The 17,926-nt window shown below is 46.3% G+C and overlaps 1 long non-coding RNA gene across 1 annotated transcript; it reads left to right on the plus strand.

Moving 5' to 3' along the window:
* The first annotated feature begins 10,743 nt into the window (after positions 1-10,743).
* On the plus strand, positions 10,744-13,802 carry LOC118149773 (uncharacterized). Its single transcript, XR_004737497.3, has 4 exons — positions 10,744-10,789; positions 10,895-10,988; positions 11,098-11,184; positions 11,526-13,802. It is a non-coding gene; the product is annotated as an uncharacterized LOC118149773 (long non-coding RNA).
* Positions 13,803-17,926: the final 4,124 nt, after the last annotated feature.

Genomic DNA, 17,926 nt, shown 5'->3' on the forward strand with positions numbered 1-17,926 from the left:
TAATTGGTTAGTCCTACAAAGGCAGACTGGGCCCCAGGCGAAAGGGGATTCTTTTTTAGGAAAAGGCTATGATCAATTTGTTTCAGAGTCAAACCACAAACTGAATTCATTCCCAAGGTTAGTTCAGCCTATGCCCAGGAATGAACAAGGAATAGCTTAAAGGTTAGAAGCAAGATGGAGTCAGTCCCTCAGTTACGACTTTTGCAAAGGTGGTTTTGTTACAGGAAAGAGGTTCCAGTCCAGACCCCAAGAGAGGGTTCTTGGATCTCCAGCAAGAAAGAATTCAGGGTGAGTCTATGAAGTGAAAGCAAGTCCGTTAAGAAACTAAAGGAATAAAGGAATGGCTACGCCATAAAGAGCAGCCCCGAGGGTTGCTGGTTGCCCGTTTTTATGGTTATTTCTTGATTATATTCTCAACAAGGGGTGGATTATTCATGCCTCCTTTTTTTAGACCGTATATGGTAACTTCCTGATGTTGCCATGGCATTGTAAACAGTCATGGCACTGGTGGGAGTGTAGCAGTGAGGACGACCAGAGGTCACTCTCGTCACCATCTTGGTTTTTGTGGGTTTCAGCGGCTTCTTTACTGCAACCTGTTGTATCAGCAAGGTTTTTATGACCTGTGTCTTGTGCTGACCTCCTATATCAACCTATGACTTAGAATGTCTTAACCGTCTGGGAATGCAGCCCAGTAGGTCTCAGCCTCATTTTACCCAGCTCCTATTCAAGATGGAGTCACGCCTCTGACAGTTTCATAGTGAGAAGACATTCCATATTATTTTCCTCCTACCTTCTTCAACTATCCAAATCAAACCTGTGCCAGCCTGGACTCTTTCCGTGACCCATTCAAGACTATCCTAGCTTCAGGAGCAGAGGAACCCAAGGGTGCAAACGGTGTCGTAGGTCTCATCTTTCTCCTATCTTGAGGCTCTGCCCCTTCTGCATTGGTGGCATCCCCATACTCCTGGCTGCTGCCTGATGATCTGCCCTGGTTGATGATCTGGGTCATGCACCCATCCCCAAGCTAACCCCTGTGTTTTGGGGATGAACAGTGGTTATTCATAGGTCTTGGGAAAAGCGTTACCCTGGATCTGGAAGGGGCAAGGCCAGCCCAGCCCACCTGCAAGGAAGGAAAGTAGGGAGAAGCATCTTCCCTGAGAAAGTCATAATGCCATGACCCAAATAAGGAGTGGCCGTGGGGCCCAAACACAGATAGCAGCTGTGACTTTTGTACCTGCCCTATCCAAAGAGGACTCTGAAACTCCCAGGAGGGTAACAAACCTTGCACTCTAATCACACTAAGACCTGGAACCTTCTAGAAGGTTAGAAGACTTTGTATGTCAAAAGGGCCAGCTTCTAAATCTACTTATGTAAATCACAACCTGTTTTGGCACTTTTCTCCCACACCCTCCTAAAATGACTGGGGGTCCTTCAATAAGTCACACAACATCTTTGAGTTCGGTTTCCTCACCCGTAAATATAGGCTATTAATATTGATGCTTGAGAGAGACCATAGATATAAAATGTCCCAGGCAAATGTCTTGGCTAAATTTTAACTTTCATTACTGCTCTATTTTATGCTGCTTTTCACAAGGAGGAGTTGAAAAGAGATGACATTTTTCTTACTTGCTTATATTACTAAATGGGCAGCCTACTCATGCATCTGTCTGTCCAGTGACGGCATCCACTTACTGGCCACTTCTCAGCATGTTTCCTGTCTTTGGATTTCTTGGAAACACAGTTTGGTTGCTGGAAAGAGTCATAAGCAGGTGTCTTTGGTTCATTTCTATAGATAGACAGTAGTTTCAGGATCAAATAGAAAAATGTCAAGTAAAGGAATCAAAATATTTTCCCCAAAATATATTTCTTTGACATATTTTTAAATGGCTGCTGCAGAGCCAATAGACAGAAGTGGCCCTGCAAAGCTGTCTTTATGGGGAAACATTGCATCTGCAGAGAATCTCCACTAAGGTAGCCAGGCCTTCCCTTTCTAGGCCTTTCTCAGCTCTAGGAGAGATGAACTGAGAGTGTGGCACCTTTAAGTTTCTGAAAAGAGACTTTTACCTTCTATTCTCTCTAAAGGCTGCTGCTTAAAAGGCTTCATGTACATTACAAAGCCCCCTTTACAGCCAAACCTCTTCCTTTTCTCTCTGGGTATAGATAAGCATCTATACCCTGCTAGGAAACTGGGTCTTTTCGAAGGCTCCTGTGTATATACACATTAAATAATTAAATAATACTTGCATGCCTCTTCTATTAATCAGTCTGCCTCATGTCAGTGATTTTTCAGCAAACCTTGAGGGACCAAGGCCCTTGACCACACAGGTCAAATGTCAGCCCCATGGTTATTCACAAAACTCATAGGCAAAGGATTAACTTGTTCAAAAAAAATTAAATCAACAGGCTGGGCATGGTGGCTTATGCCTGTAATCCCAGCACTTTGGGAGGCCAAGGCAGGTGGAGCATTTGAGGTCAGGAGTTCAAGACCAGCCTGACCAACATGGTGAAACCCATCTCTACTAAAATACAAAAATTAGCCAGGCGTGGTGGCGGGTGCCTGCAATCTCAGCTACTCAGGAGGCTAAGGCAGGAGAATCACTGGAACCCAGGAAGCAGAGTTTGCAGTGAGCCAAGATCGTGCCGCTGCACTCCAGCATGGATAACAGAGCAAGACTCCCTCTCTAAACAAACAAACAAACAACATAATGTGTAATTGGAAAAGATTCCCAAAAAAGATGACCAAAAAAGGGTTCCCCCTTTCTCAGAGGGAAGATGTGATAGCAATGTTAGTAGCAAAACATCCGCTGACACTGCTGAGGGCCATGTCGGGGCCATGTCACTGAGAAGAGTCAAACTTCGTAAAATACTTGATGAGATTTATTCTGAGCCAAATGCAACTGACCAATGGTCCATGATACAGCCCCAGGAGATCCTGAGAACATGAGCCCAAAGTGGTTGGCCCATAGCTTGGTTTTGTACATTTTAGGGAGACACAGACATCAATCAATACATGGAAAATGTACATTGGTTCATCCCAGAGAGGCAGAACAACTGGAAGCAAGGGCTTCCAGTCATAGGCAATGATAACGGGTTGTGGAGACCAAGGTTTTATCATGTGGATGAAGCCTCCAGTTAGCAGACTTCAGAGAGAATAGATCGTAAATGTTTCTTTTTAGACTTAAGGAATCTGTTTTATAAGTAACTCTAAAAGACAGGAGAGGATAATGAGGCGTGTCTGGCTCCCACTTCCTGTCATGGCCTGAACTCATTTTTCAGGTTCACTTTGGAATGCCCTTGTCAAGAGGAGAGGTCCATTCAGATGGTTGTAGGGGCTAGGATTTTATTTTTGGTTTACATTCTGGACTGTTCTGAGCCCTTCCTGTGCCCACATCAGATTCCTCCACAACCCTGGGAGGTAAGTGCTGTTATTACCCCAACTTAAAGATGAAGAGACTGAGAGCCAGGGTCCCAAGCGTTACAGGAAAGGGGTCCCGATCCAGACCCCAGAAGGGTTCTGGGATCTCACGCAAGAAAGAATTCAGGGCAAGTCCATAGAGTAAAGTGAAAGCAAGTTTGTTAAGAAGTGAAAGAACAAAAGGATGGTACTCCACAGACAGAGCAGCCCCAAGGGCTGCTGGATGCCCATTTTTATGGTTATTTCTTGATTATATGCTAAACAAGGGGTGGGCTATTCACACCTCCCCTTTTAGACCATGTAGGATAACTTCCTGATGTTGCCATGGCATTTGTAAATTGTCATGGTGCTGGTGGAAGTGTAACAGTGAAGACAACCAGAGGTCACTCGTATGGTCATCTTGGGTTTTAGCTTCTTTACTGCACCCTGTTTTACCAGCAAGGTCTTTATGGTCCGTGTCTTGTGCTGACCTCCTATAAATCAGAATGCCTTAACTATCTGGGAAGAAGCCCAGCAGGTCTTAGCCTTGTTTTACTGCATCTTAAATAACCCCTATTTAAGATGGAGCTGCTCTGGTTCACATGCCTCTGACACAGGGAGGTAACCAGGTGAGAAAGGAACATGTGGGGAAAGAAAAAAGAGAGAGAGGCAAAAATAAGGCAAAGGACAGGAAAGCAAGAAAACAAATTGAATCTAGGGTTTCTACAAAGTATCTTTCCGTGTTTTCCTTTTTCTCTTTTAAAGGATGAGGGCAGAGTCAGGAAAGATATTTTTGCGTCAAAGGGAACTGCTTCTTCTGTGTTAGCTCCCTTTAGCTACGTGGTTAAAGAAGCTTGGATTCTTAGATAGCAAACTCTTCTTCTCTTTGAAGATGCTGTTATGGAATCCTCTTGGAGAGCTGCATCTGAAAATTGCCACTGTTTTTATATGATGGTGGCTTTAAGTTTCCTTCTTTTTTTTTCCACAGGGCAATGGGATATAATAAACACTGGGTGCCCCTCCCAGCCAATGATCTCATGAAAATTCATTCTCTCCTGTCCTCTTTTTACTGTTTATTTTATAAACAGAGACACAGTGTCTGAAAACTCCAGTAGCTCAAAGACACACTTTTCTGGTGAAACCTAACTACTCTCCGCTTTTACATCTGAAACTGAAGCAAATTTTCCTTCAAAGAATTTCTATCTGAATGAATCCACTTTCCAGTGGAGGTGGGGATCTCATCCAGTCATCCAAAGTCCATAAACCTACACCTCTCTCCTAAAGCCCCACAAGAGGCAGGTGTCCCTCTGAGGAGGCCAAAATGCTGAAATCCACGAGTAAGGGTGTCATGGAATAAGCAGGCTATTCTGTTTGCCATGAATGCCGAGTGAACTCACACCCCTCCAATAAAATGTGGAAGCATTTAAGGACCACTGCTTTAAAAAAATCAATGGATAAGCAAAGATTTTTTAAACCGGACACAAAAAGCACTAACCAAAAAGGAAACAATTGATATGCTGGACTTCACCAAAATTTAAAATTTCTATTCATCGAAATACACAATTTTTAAAAGTAAAATGGCAAACAACTGATGGGATGAGATACTTGAAACACACACAACCTGAGGAAGGACTTATTCCAGAAAGAACTCAACCAATCCAGGCCAGGTGCGGTGGCTCACACTTGTGATTTTAGCACTTTGGGAGGCCAAGGTGGGAGGATCACTTGAACCCAGGAGTTCAAGAGCAGCCCAGAAAACAGAGAGACCCCATCTCTACAGAAAATAAAAATAAAAAAATTATCCAGGTGTGGTGGTGTGCCCCTGTGGTTCAGCTACTTAGGAGGCTGAGGTGGGAGGATCACTTGAGCCCAGGAGTTCAAGGCTGCAGTGAGCAGTGATCATGCCACCGCACTCCAGCCTGGGCAGCAGAGCAAGCCTCTGTCTCAGAAAAAGACATATATGGAAAAATACTTTAAATTTTAAAAATGGAAAAAAAATTTTTTTAAAGAACTTCAGATCAATAAGAAAAATACAAGGTTTAACTTAAAATTATGCAAAGGCCTTGAAAAGGCAACTCACAAAAGAGATGAATAGCCAATAAGCGTAAGAAAAGTGCTAAACATCATTTTTCATCGGGGAAATGCAAATACTGAGATAACACTGCTCACCCACCAGAACAGCTAAAGCCCAAAAAGACTGTCTGGACCAATTGCTATGAAAGCACAGACACCAGAGCCCTCATACGTTGCTGGGGTAAAGCCATCATTTTGGTTAACTGCTAGTTTTCATAAACCTGAATATACAGCTCCCTTGTGACTCCACAATTCTACCCGTAGGTATGTACGCATGAGAAATGAGAACACGTGTACACAAGATGCTGACAAAGCATGTTCACAGCAGTTTTAGTCAACGTACCAGACTCTGGAAACCGCATATGCCTACAACTCTGCAAGCAGGTAACTAACTGGCGGGTGATATGCACAGACGTTGTGTGCAGCATATAAACCAGACGGAAAAGACTATGCCCTGTATGACTCCACTTATACACAGTTCAAGAACATACAATAGAAAGCCCTCTGGTCTAGATTAGAGAAGTATACCACTGTAGGACCTCAGTAGTTAATAATAACATGTAGTTTCAAATAGTTAGAAGGAAGATACTGAGTGTTTCCAATGTTACAGACTACAGGCTCTTTGGCCGCCCACGTCATGGAAATTAATGCCACACCAAGCAGATTTACCAGAGAAGGCTTTCATTTCAGAGCTCGTGCTTGAATGCAAGGGATATAGCAGAGGCACAAGGATCCCCCGGCTGACATCCTGGAAAACACTGGTAGGGATTTTTTTACTAGGCAAAGCACAGGAATTGACCTCACAGGTAAGATATGCAGGCCAGGCTGGGCAAAGCACAGGATGGGGAGGGGATGCAGGTGGGCATATCTGATTGTGATATTCTTCTTGAGTAATGGGCCACTGGTGGTCTGGCTGGCCACAACAAGGCTGCAGATCGTTCCTTCCCAAGATGGGACACGCCACAACACTGGCTCAGTTTTGAATCTCCTAAGGCCAGCTTCCGGAATTCTGTCAGTAAAAGGCATGGTTAAACACGAAGAGAGCAAAGAACAATAGAGAATGGCCATTTTCTTCATGTGCTGTCAGTGAGGTAGTGGTGCAGGGTTTGTGATTAGTAGGAATTCAGGAAAGAATTATCTAGTTGGGGAGAGCTGAGGCCAGGCCCCATCCCTCCTCTGTCCACTGTCTCACCAACACACAGACATGAGGTGTGTTTGAGATGACTGGTACGCTAATTACCGTGATATGATCACCATACATTATACGCATGGGAACATCACTACATACAGTTATTACTTGTCAAGTGAAATATAACATTAAGAGGCCAGGTGCAGTGGCTCATGCCTGTAATCCTAGCACTTTGGGAGGCTGAGGCTGGTGAATCACTTAAGCTCAAGAGTTCAAGACCAGCCTGAGCAATAAAATGATACACACACACACACACACACACACACACACATATACAAATTCTGATGGAAATGTCACCTGGGAAGCAGGAGCTGGAAGGAGGTTTGGGGTGATTGAGATGCTTCTTGATACGAGCTACCCCTTCATCTGAGAGGTGCTTATGTAGGTATATTTGCATGAAAAATTACTGAACTGACGGGAGTGATGGCTCATGCCCGTAATCCCAGCACTTTGGGAATTCAAGACCAGACTGGCCAACATGCTGAAATGCTATCTTTACTAAAAATACAAAAATTATTTGGAGGTCTGGAGCTGTGGCTCATGCCTGTAATCCCAGCACTCTGGGAGGCTGAGAAGGATGGATCATTTGAGGTCAGGAGTTCAAGACCCGCCTGACCAACATGGTGAAACCATGTCTCTACTAAAAATACAAAAATTACTCAGGCGGTAGTGGTGTCCGCCTGTAATCCCAGCCACCGGGGGAGGCTGAGACAAGAGAACTGCTTGAACTTGGGAGGCAGAGGTTATGGTGAGCCGAGATCATGCCACTGCACTGCAGTCTGGGCAACAGAGTGAGGCTCTGTCTCAAAAAAAAAAAAAAAAAAAAAAAAAAAATTAGTCGGGCACATTGTCAGGCACCTGTAATCCAGCTACTTGAGAGGCTGAGGCAGGAGAATCAGTTGAACCCAGGAGGGGGAGATTGCAATGAGCCAAGATCACACCATTGCACTCCAGTCTGGGTGACAGCAAGAGTCTGTCTCAAAAAAAAAAAAAAATTATTGAGGGGTACACTTAAAATCACATGAGCCATACACAGTTCACCATAGATTCATTACACTTTAAGCAAAAGAAAAAGGTCTCTGGATCTGCAGGGCCATCCCCTCCCTCCCGGTATCGGACAAAGGAGATAAAAGATGAAAGTAACCCTGAGTCAGCTAAGAAACGCATGCAACCTTGAAATGTACGGGGACCCTGAAGAGCACACAGGCATGTGCATGAGGATGTTTACGGCGCTGTTCGCACAGCCAGGGAAGGGACGATATAGAAAAGCATAAGCGGGCCGGGCGTGGTGGCTCAAGCCTGTAATCCCAGCACTTTGGGAGGCCGAGGTGGGTGGATCACGAGGTCAAGAGATTGAGACCATCCTGGTCAACATGGTGAGACCCCGTCTCTACTCAAAATACAAAAAAATTAGCTGGGCATGGTAGCATGTGCCTGTAATCCCAGCTACTCAGGAGGCTGAGGCAGGAGAATTGCCTGAACCCAGGAGGCGGAGGTTGCAGTGAGCCGAGATTGCGCCATTGCACTCCAGCCTGGGTAACAAGAGCGAAACTCCGTCTCAAAAAAAAAAAAAAAAAAAAAAGAAAAGAAAAGGAAAGTATAAGCTGCATGGCCTAGTTTACATAATTTCACTCCAAAATCCTCTGTATATGCATGTAGAGGTCAGATTGTTGAGTAGGAATGCAAACATGGAGGACACGCACTAGGTTGTTACCATGTTTATTCATTTCCTATTGTTGCCATAACTGTTTATTCCCTCACAGTTCTGGAGGCCGGGAGTCCAGTATTCATTTCACTCGGCCGAAATCAAGGCGTCAGCAAGGCTGCACACCTTCAAGCTCTAAGAGGAAACCCTCCCTGGCTTCTTGCAGGTTTGGTGGCTGCCAGTGTCCTCGGCTTGTGGCTGCCGCGCTCCAGCCACTGCCTCTGTGGTCACATGTCCTCCCCTGCACGTGTGCTCTCACCCTCCTCCTCCCTCCTAGGAGGACATTCGTGAAAACCTTCAGGGCCCACCTGGGTCATCCAGGATCGTCCTCTTTCAAGATCTCTGATTTAATTGCATCTTCTAAGTCTGCCATACAAGGTCACATTCACAGGCTCCCGGGATGAAGACGTGGACGTCTTCTGGGCGGACTCGACTCAGCCTGCCACACACTGCTTGGTGGGAGGTGGGGCCGTGAGTGGGAGGGGCCATGGGGGCAAGGACGCACTTGACAGGAGAAGAGGAGGAAACCTTGGGGAGATCAAACTCTCAGAGGAGTGAGCAGAAATGCAAGATCTCTCCTAAGACGCAGGCTCAGAATCAGCCTCTGTCATGTGCCCCCACATCCCAGCAGCCAACGTGATTTACAAGGCCAAGTACAACAGTAACTTCTAAGAAAATGTATTCCTCCTGGGGAGGTGGGAGAAGGGAGTGAGCATTTGCTAAAAGAGAATATAATCCACCATATTTGCCCAAGATCGCACAGAAAATTCAGAGCTAAGCATGGTTTACTCAAGACAATTTTTTCTTTTCTTTTCTTTTTTTTTTTTTTTTTTTTGAGATGGAGTCTGGTTCTGTCACCCCGGCTGGAGTACAGTGGCACAATCTCTGCCACGGCAACCTCCACTTCTCGGGTCCAAGCGATTCTTCTGCCTCAGCCTCCTGAGTAGCTGGGATTACAGGCACTACTGTGGTGCTCAGCTGAACACAACTCCTGATCTGGAAGACAGCCTTTTAGATCCTGCTGGTGAGGATTCTTCTTCACCAGTATTAATAGCAATGGGTGTTTATTTGAACACCTCTTGAGATAATCTGATTATCCATCGATTTTGTTAATAAGCATTCTAAAATCAAGCCATCCCCAAGTTACACAAACTCTAGTGAGAGTGAATTGTTACTATTCAGGACTTAAAATTCTGCAAAAATAAGTCAAAATGTTGCATTGTGAGTCCTCCTACTGGGCATATTGGACTGCAGTTTCTGTTATCATGGCATCACGCAGCTGATACTGCTGGCCCAGGTTTCCTTAGAACACCCTACCCTGTGCACGCTGACAGTTCTCTACCACGAGCACACGCCAGCCTCTGCCAGGGTTGCTGGCAAAGGGGCATGGGAGAGCATGCAGGGGCAGGTTGGGACTGCTGGGCTGGTTGGGGCTCCAGGACAGAAGGAGGGGTCGGAGGGTACCATGCAGCTTCCTCAGCCCCCAGGTGGAAAACTTTCTAGCCATTCCCCCGGTGGCCCCGAGCAGGATTGAGCCTCAATTGCCCAAAATAAAAACCTGCTCAGGGACGTGCCCAGCACCGGCTTTTGACCCTTTCCTGCTTCTCATTCCCAGCTTCCTACCTGCACTTCCTGTGGGGCCCTTCCAGATAAAGCCCTTGCATCAAAATCCTTGTCTCAGGGTCCATGCTTATGGGGACCCCAAGTAAGACACTTTATTTCAAAATAGATTCGTGTCTAAAGAACACAGCTCTGGAGTCAGACAGACCTAAGATTAAATGCAAATTCTTCCAACGCTGGCTGTGTGATCTCAAACAAGTCACCTAAACCTTAGTTTATTCATCTGCAAAATAGGGATAATATTGGAACCAACTTAAAAAATTCTTGTAAGGATGTAGTGAGCTAATGTCCATGTCACTTTTCAAAATTCTTGGCACACAGCAAGCACTTAAAATGCTCAATATTGCTGTCATTACCAGCATTCAATTTCAGAATCAAGTTACATTCGTTCTACCACTTAAAAAATTAACCTTTAAAAATATATATGGTCACTCTCTTGTTCTTTGAGTGTTAAAAGAAACTCTGCAGTGTTCCCACTTGAAACCAAGAACACTTTGGGGAGGTGGTTCTTGGGAACTCTGATTGTACCAATAAGAGAAAAAATACTGAACCACTGGTTGAAAAGATCCCATTTCATGCCTCTGTTCCGCTGAAGACTTACACTGCAAAGGATACTTACAACACTGGGTTATATCTCTGGAACAGAGCAAATTCACCTCATGTCTCTCCAGAAGACTGACTCATCCCCCGCATTTATCTCAGACTAGAAAGTGACTCCGTATTTCATTCCAGCTAAATCTGAACACAACTAACTTCCTTTTCGGGAACCTTCCCCGGCTTCCCTGATGAGCACGTCTCACGTTTGGAGGTCAGTCGGCTGGTCCTGCCTCCCTTGTTTATTGGCATGAGGGAAAGCCCCATAGACCTACTGAACTTTTTTCTTCTTTTAATGTCTTTTATATGTTATTTTCAGATCAAAAATGTGATGTGTCCATTTAGAAACTGCCTACCTGCAGGAAAGAAAAACTTACAACACCGGACATCTTTGATGCTGCCCCAGATCGATGGTAGGTGGCCTGCCTGGGAGTGGGGAACTGGTGTTGTTTGAAAAATGGAACCAGCATCTTGCTTGAAAAAGAGGTTTCCTCTTTTTTCTTTTCCTCTTTTTTTTTACAGTTGTGCTGGGATTTCTTGGAGAGGATGTATGCTGGGAGTGTACATCAGCCTTGTCTCCAAGACAAGACACACTGGAAGCACTGAGAGGTTGGTTGTTAAGGGTCTGGGCTGAGACTGGGCTCCTCCAGCTCAGAGATGGCAGGGCCGTGTGACTTTGGACACCTACTTTCCCCCTCCACACCATGGTGCTCTCCTCTGCACAGTAGAGGAAGGAACAGCGGCTGGCTCACAGAGCCATTGAGATGTTTAAGTGAGATACTGCTCACGAAGTGCTCCCAGGCTTGGCTTCAAGAAGCTATAGTTGCTGTGGCCATTTAAATCACACCGATCAATGCTTTGGGACAGTGAGACCGCCACTCTCTGGCTTAGTGGTAACATGAATTTATATTACACGTTTTGGCTATTGCATGAGTTCTTTCTCTCTGCAGTACTGTGGAGTGTGTATCAGGAGGCATTCCGGTGCAAGGTCGAAGGATGGTTTCAATGATAAAGTGTAAGTGTTGTATCTGAATTTTAAAAGCCAATAAATAGGTCGTTCTGGGGTTGGCTTGGCACCACAGCCGTGCCATCCTTCCCCAGGCCCTTTCTGTCTTTCTCCTCTGCTGTTCTCACCTTCTCCCTTGGGCTATCACCTCATGGTCACAAGGTGGCTGCTGCAACAGCAACCACCTCAACTATATTCAATGGCAGGAAGTGGAGCAGGGCTGGGATAGCAAAAAAGGACCTCTTTGCATGAGCCCTCACATGGCTTCCTTTCCTTTATGCAAGAAGAAACCTCTTCCCTGAAAGCCCCTGCTGACTTCCCATTGAGTTATTGACCAGAACAGGGTCACTAGGCACCCTGGCTGCAAGCAACACTGAGAATGCACGTATCCGGCTCACCCTGTCTTTGTAGCTGGAGAAAGGCATTCAGCAGGGCTTTGGGGTTGGAAACCAACAGTTTCTGCCCCAGGGTGTTGGACCATAGTGAAAAACTGGGACTCTCCAGCCCCACACATGGAGTGAACTGAGAGTTGGGACAAGGGAGGCACGACCAGGCTTCCTGATTTCCCCATCAGGGTCTGGCCTTCCTGCCAACTTCAGACAGAAGTCTGAGCAAGCACCTCCCCGTCAGCCTCCCCTGTGCAATGAGAGGCTTAGAGCAATCCCAAAGAAACAACAAAAGGGCCAGGTCATTGCTATTTTTAACCATGTTTAACAAAAAACAGAATTGAGGTTGTTGGGGGGTGAATTATTGAATCACCACATTAATTACTGAAAGAGTGAGTACGGGAAGATTTTCAAGAAGGAGGGATTCACTGGGAGCTGGGTGCGGGGGTGTGGGACAAAGAATGCTCTTGACCCTAAAAGGCTCTGAGCTGTGTTGGAAGCCGGGCTGGTCTGAGACCTTCAAGGGAGGTAGGAATGCCCAGCATGAAGGGACCAGGACAAGGGTGGAGGGGAGAAAGCCCAGTGTGTGTGTGGAGGTCCATAAAGAGACAGCTCTTACCTAAAGCAATGTTTCCACCCCGTGTCTGCCAAACGCTGGTCTCCCAGGATGCTACATGCAGGACAGGGTTGCATGATCCTTTACATGAGGAAACACCATATGCTCTAACCCAAGCAGCCAATAGAAATGCTATGTAAGCCACATAAATAACTTTAAATTTTATAGATGTGTCAAAAATGTAAGGAGAAACCAAGGAGATTTATCTGTTTAACCCAACATAACTTCAGTATTGTCATTTCATTATGTAATCAATATCAGTAAGATTCGTTCACTCCTCTTTTCATACTATGGCTTGTGAATCCAGCACGTATTCACACCCAGAGGAACCAACCTAACACTGGACGCCGCGTCCCTGACTCCTCATGGAAGCAGGCAACCAACAGCCCCCTCTTTTTTATCTTTTTTCTTTTTGTTTTTTTCCAGCACTTTATGCTCAAAAAGCTAATGTTGCAGAGAGCTAGAGCAGAGCCTTCCAGTGAGCATGCAGCTTCCTGAGCAGAGAAAGCAGACTGGTAACTTGGCGAGGCTGGAACAGGGCATCTGTGATCTTAGCTCAGGCCAGCCTGCTGCCAGCGTGGAATTTCTTTGAAGTCTTCTGTTTTATCCTAAAATCTTATGGAGATTTTACATCTTACTCCAAAGAATATCCATGTTTGTTTGAATACTGGAAATGTTTTGGATTACTTGGCGTCTAGGAAAAATCAAAGCTTAGTGTGTTTATGTTGTGGCTCCCCCTTCCCATTCCATGTACCCCTGGGGCTGTGCGCGTCCCAATTTAAGATGTGCAGGATTACCTGGTCTCCTTACTTCCTTCCAGCTCTGGGTGCCCACGACTTTTTGAAGAAATTACACCAAATGGTCCATTCGTGCATGGAGGCAATACACGAGCCTATGCGGAGTCTTTTTGTTTGTTTCTATGCTTGTTATGGGGTTTTTCCACCTCTTAACCATTCTAACTTAGGATAATCACTAGTCGGAAGCCTTAGATGGCAGATCTTCCCATCGCTCCCTTTCACAGCCAGTAACTTCCATTGTGCTGGAAATAAGCTACGGCTCTCATTAAAACCTCCCAGAAATAGCCCTAAACGTGTCCCTAGAAAATCCTTCCTCCTGGAAGAGGCATGGTTCTTACTGAAACTACTTCTGAAAAACCAGTATTTAGACAGCATCCCAAATATGGTTAGAATGTCTAATCTTCTTTAGAGGCGGGCGCTATATTACCACTAATTACGGTGGTAAATTTTATACTTATTCTAAAATGTTTCATATAAATATTTTAATTAATAAATATAAATATGCTTATATTCATTATAGAATTTGTTCCATATAATGATTATAAAAAATTAATATATATAAATTTTTACATAAATAAAACATAAAATCATATAGATATATAATATATGATTGCCATGGGAGCTTTATGATAAATTTAATTATATTTACTTTTGATAAATTTATTTATAGTAAATAAATTTAATTGTATTTATATACTGTTTAAAAAATGAACAAATATAAATTATATTTTAAATTATTTTAAAGATTATCATCAACAAGAATGCCACTCAGGATCTTCAGCCTAAAGGGTCCAGGAGGTCTGAGATATACACAGAGGTGCCCAGGCAGTGGTTGGAGTCCCAGTAGGAGGGTTCTGAAGACTGTAGTGGACCCGAACATCCCCCAGAGACGATGGACGCTTCTGAGGCAGGCAGTAGCCTCAGTGGCCGACTGCATTTTCTAAAGGGGCCACCACAACATATCCCAGGCTGCATGCTCTTTTTGGGATGTGACCTTGATGCTCCCACAGTCAAGTGGTGGGGAACCAGTACCCAGGTTCAAAAGGAAGTTTATGACAGTCTCAACCAATAAGGTACAGCAGAAATGACTGCAAAGACTAGACCATAGAAATGCCACCAGTGTCCACTCTGTATGCTTAGAACTCTGCCTCCATGCTGGGAGGAAGCCCAAACAGCCATGAGGCAGACCATGTGCAGAGGTTCAGATGAGAGAGCCTAATGAAGGTTCCAGTTAACAAGCAGCCTCCATGCCATACGTGTGAGTAAACACACTTGCAGCAAATTCCAGAACTCCACCATCAAGTCCCCTCTAAGCTTACAGCCACCCCAGCTAACACCACACAGGGCAGAGATGAGCTGTGCCCACAGATCCCTCCCCAAACTACAGCTCACGAGCAGGAAATGAATAAATGTGGTTGTTTCCATCCCCTAAGTCTGAGTGGTTTGTGACTCAGTGGTGGATGACAAAGTCACAGGGTCCCCAGCAGCCCTGGGAGCCCAGAGGGTGTGAGTCCCAGCCAAGCCTGCCGGGCTTGCTGCATGATCTCAGGCTGCCTGGCCCATGAGCCCCTGGATCGCCATTGGTTAGACAGCCAGCACGCAAACTTCCAGGCACCTTACAGAGTGATCATGAAAGTCGAATAAGGCACCGTGGGATGTTTCATTTCACTAGTATCACTACTGTCACTAGCTGACTAGATAGCACGTGGCGCAAAACCCATCAAAAACCAACTAAATCATGCCCCAAACCCAGCCCTGGGACCTTCCCAATAAGCCAGACCAGCTAGTTCTGGCTGGTTCCCAACAAGCCAGACCAGTCAGACCCCATGCAGACAGACCATTCCTTCCTTGCATAAGCATGAGAAAAACGCACCTCTCCAGGGGTGAGACCCCAACCTCCCTGAGAAAGACACTCACTAGACAGACTGAGCTCACCAGGACCCACTGAGAAAGCAGCAGCTTCTCACATGCACGCCACACATTCACACAACACACACACACCACATACACAACATACACGTGCAACACACAACACATACACAACACACCCCCCCACATGCACAACACACGCAATGCATTCATGCAACACACAACACATACACAACACACATTCACATACAACACGCATGTCACACACATGCAGCACATACTCATTCAACACAAGTGCCACACAACATGCAGCGCATACACACTCATGCAACACATACCACATACACAGCACATACATGCACACCACTCATACATGCAGCGCACACACATGCAATGCACACACCACACAACTCACACCACACACGCATGCACACCACACACCACGTCACACATACATGCAACACACAACACATGTAAATACTGAACACACAATATACCACACATACATACCACACACTGGCACATATAACACAAGACATACCACACACACATTATATACACTTGCACACATGACACAATACACATAACATACTGCATCTATAACACACATTCACACACATAACATACAACACACTCCACAAAGTCACATACACAACATGCATGCCACACTCACACCCTCATGCCACCCACGCAGTGCTGCATGTGCAGTTGAATTTGCGAACGCTGAGGTCCCGTGCATCTGAGTGGCATCGGTAATTGAAGCCCGTGATCAGCAAAGCCACCCATGCTGAGGCAAGGCACCTCATGGCTGTGTGTGCCACGTGGTGGCTGCAAAACCTTCATGAGTCTCACTGTCCCGTCTGGCCCAGGATCCCACAGGGCTGCTAATGACATACAACATAAGCACTGATTTAACGTTGTAAAAGCTAACAGATTCTGAATTCTGAAATGGATCTGGCCCCTGGGGTCTCCGATAAGGTACTCAAGACAAGGTGCCTGTGGGACAGAGCGTCCCAGTTTTAGACAACCGAAAACACTAAGGCCAGCTAACATTCATCAGGGCCAAGCTCTGGTTTCATGTGATTATCTCACTGTTCTCCACCCACCCCAAGGCCAGCAAGCCATGTGGTGTAGTATGGAGAAGCGGAGCAGCCTCCACCTGTGCCCTACTGGCTGCCTGCTTAGGATCAGCAGGGCAGTGGCCTCAAGGGAGCCAAATGCACCTCCAGCCTTGGCACGATTGTGTTCCCCAGGGCCAGTGCGCCCTCCCTCACTGCAGCCTGCATCAGGCTCTGCATTAAACACCAGATTAGAGCTGTTTGTCACAGGATTTACAGGGATTTTCCCCAATGGCGAGAGATCCTGCCTTTCCCCGGGACATTTAATACAGCTGTCGGGGGCTCCCTCCAGCCATATGCGCACAGCTGGGGCTTAGGTGGGCTTCAGAGAGGACGGGAGCAGGGAAGGCTGGAAACTTACTTGGAATAAGCCAGCTGCCCCTCTGCCAAGGAGGAGGAGGACTGGGCCCTCCACCCAGACATATCTCCTGCACCTGGAAACCCTGGGGTCCTCGGCTACTTTGCTGCTGAAGCACCGTGCCCTGTGTGGACACTACCAAGAGCTCAGAGCGCAGGTCTCCATCACACGCATCTGGTTTGAATCCCAGGCCCATTCCCAACTCTGAGACTTGGAACCAGGCAGGAAAATTTTTTGAGCCTCCGTTTTCTCATCTATGAGATGGGATGTTGACCATCGGATGCATGTCCTGGAACCCAGCCACCAAAAGACTTTGCATAAGAAAGCTCATAGCTCCTTTATCCAAAGTGACAAGAAATGGAAACAGCCCACATGTGCACCAACCGCGGGGTGCACAGTGAGCTGGGACACGTTCATAGAATGGAATCCTGCCTAGGAAAGTAAAAGAGCAAGCCCCTGCCACCGCACCCCCACAGAAGGACCACCCAGACATCACAAGTGAAAGAAGCCCACGCGAAATGCATCATGCTGTAAGAGTCCATGGATTTAAAGCTGAAGATGAAAGTTCGCTGCGGGAGGCCACTGGCTGAGAGGGAGGACCAGGGAGGCCCAAGGGCACTGGGAGTGGGCTGCGTGGCCATGTGGGCATGGTCACACCAGGACACACATGTGCGATAATTCACTGAGCCACACTTAACATGAGTGCTGAGCTACTCCTCAAGGAAAAAGATAGAGCTGGCAGGTCATGAGGACTCGGAAGATGGGAGCTTCTAACGTGCCTCTCCTGGCCCTCGTAGGTGGCCCTCTGCGCTGGCCTGTCAGTCTTTAACCAGCAAACAGACAAGCGCCTGTGAAGGCCCTAGTGATTTCGTGCCCCCAGGGACTTGTCGCTTTTCTCTTAAGTCTGTTTTTTTTCTGTTTGATTCCGTTGTGCCTCTCTGGTTTCATTATTTTTTTTTCTTTTGGGAGAAAAAGAAAAGTTGGGGGGTAGGAGGGCAGTGCAGAGAGGAGAGCGGGAGAATTGGGCCGGGGCCAAAGTAACCAGCCGCTTTCCAAGACAAGCCTGTCAGCATCACTCCCTGGAATTTCCTCTGCGTGTGCTCGTAGGCTCAATTTTTCCATAAAGTCCCACGTTCCGGCAGGGGACCCAGCAGCCTCCCCAAAGGCTGCTCCGTCGTGGTCAAGGGCCGGCTAAGTGGTT

This window comes from Callithrix jacchus, chromosome 20, assembly GCF_049354715.1.
Source record: "Callithrix jacchus isolate 240 chromosome 20, calJac240_pri, whole genome shotgun sequence".
Taxonomy (NCBI): domain Eukaryota; kingdom Metazoa; phylum Chordata; class Mammalia; order Primates; family Cebidae; genus Callithrix; species Callithrix jacchus.